Source organism: Notothenia coriiceps, unplaced genomic scaffold, assembly GCF_000735185.1.
Source record: "Notothenia coriiceps isolate Sejong01 unplaced genomic scaffold, NC01 NC01_scaffold00015383, whole genome shotgun sequence".
Classification (NCBI taxonomy): Eukaryota; Metazoa; Chordata; class Actinopteri; order Perciformes; family Nototheniidae; genus Notothenia; species Notothenia coriiceps.
In genome coordinates this window covers 172,105-174,149 of record NW_011348084.1, presented here as the reverse complement: position 1 = coordinate 174,149, position 2,045 = coordinate 172,105, and the positions used below count along the sequence as shown (strand labels likewise).

General features: G+C 42.8%; 1 protein-coding gene across 1 annotated transcript in view; it reads left to right on the top strand.

The window, feature by feature from the left end:
* LOC104948894 (TOX high mobility group box family member 2-like) overlaps positions 1 to 2,045 on the top strand; it is an 88,497-nt gene that overhangs the window by 28,844 nt on the left and 57,608 nt on the right. The gene's annotated exons all lie outside the window — the stretch shown is intronic.

The following is a 2,045-nucleotide window of genomic DNA, read 5'->3' as shown; positions in this document are numbered from 1 at the left end:
CCCCCCCCACCCCACCTCTCACCCCTACATGTTCTCCTTACCTACCTTGATTTTTAAAGTTCTAAAGTTTGGGACAATTGGATTCTAATGGGGTTGTTGTTCCTGTGATAGATAGTCTCAGCATAAAAACATTATAAACATCTGGACTGGGGACAGACTTGGACATGGTCAAGAAACAATACAACGCATCATCTTCCTCAACTACCACCACCTTTGTCCCTCATCCTTTAAGCCATCATCTCGCTATTACTCAACCCACGGGCTCCTTCTATGCCCACCATGATAGACCTGCTCAGTCCCCCATCCTCAAAGCCTCACATGGGCACTGCAGGCCTCCCAGTAAAGGACCCATCTGACTGGGTGGTTTCTGTGGCTACTCACAGAAGCATTTCGCTGCAGCTGATAGGCCGACCAACTGACTGTATTGGCGCTGAGAGAGAACAAAGGCATGCATCTGCTTCTGCTGCTGACCTGTTTTAGGTTTAAAATATATGAGGGGAATATTTAGATTTTGTACAAATAGTGATTTTCCCTTTATTTCTTCTTCTTTGTTGTAAAGCAGCTGTATTGAGGCATCAAAGGCTCATTACAAAAACTTTTATTTCACATATACGTAAATGTTAACTATGGGGGAAAAAAGGAGAAAAAAAATAGTTTATTGAAGTTAGGTGATGCGGAACTTGCAGTACTTTGACTTTGACAAAGTGCTGGAACAGTAAGTCTGCTTTGTTTGTGACACCTTTCTTTCATTTTTAATAAAAGAAAATCTTTTAGTATTCTGAAAATCATAATTAGAATCTAGCTTGCTTTGCTTTTATGCATTTATGTAACAAAGGGGAGAAAATGAAAGAACAATAGAGCGAAAAGAGAGAATTTAATTTCATATGTCTCTCTTTTTCATGTTTCACTCCATGCAAGTGCTTTTTAAATTATCTCTTTTCTGCTCCGGGGCTCAATGAGAGGAAGAGTGGGTGAGTGAGTGAGTGAGAGTGGGGGAGACAGAGAGGGAGTGAAAGAGAGGGAGGGACAGACAAAGTGAAAGCTGTGTAATATTGTTAGTGCGCACCTTTTTTTAATTACAACAGAGATTGTATTGATGTCTCAGACCATATGTCCTCAATCTTTCATCAAGGGGGAGAGTGCTAACAAAGCATTTCTAAGAAACCCATCCTCTCCTAGGGGCCTGGAGTCATAAGTTATCTAAAGTGAATATTGTTAATGCTGTTCTGTGGAGAGACCTACTTACAAATCATGGGAATGAGTTCCTTGTCAGTAAATGCACAAGGTAGTAAAGATATATATCCACTTTCATCTGATCCTCTGTTGAGCAAATAAAATGCTGCATCTAAATCTCCATGCAGAAATTGTTTTTTAAATGAAATGGGATATGGTAAAAATGACAGATAGACATTAAGGGAGGGACATTTCTAAATAGCTTTAGTTGTTTTTTTCCCTGCACCATATCTCACACTGATACAAAATAAAAAAAGAACAAAAAAACTGCACAAAAGGAGACAACATGTGCTATTTTTTGTCTCTTTCTTTGTTTTTTTCTGTCATTTCCTATTGTCTGTTATTACCTGGGTGTAGCGTCAGTACAGTAGCAGACTGTAGCTACAGGCTGCATGAGGGAGGAGAATATAAACCACTTAACATGCAGGAGGAAACCAGACGTTTTTCCATTGCACTTATCAGGTGCTGTGGTGAGAGCTAGTGTCAAGGTGCAGTAGGTCCCTGCACCCCCCCTCATTCTCCTCTCACCCATCCTCTCCTTCCTCCCCTCTTCCTTCCGCCCTGCACACCCCTTTTATATTCCCCTGATCTCTATCTTTGTCTCACACCCCCCCCCCTGCCTCACCCCTCCACCACTCACCACCCTCGGTTCAGTTAAAAGTGGGCTTGGCACTTCCGCAGCCACCCCCCCCCCCTTCCTCACCACCACCACCACTTCTTTTCTCTCTGTCAAACTAACCTCCAACTCCTGCTCTTCACCTCTATGTTTCCTGTCAAGGTGCACTGCCCTGCTCCCCCCCCCCAACCATGGG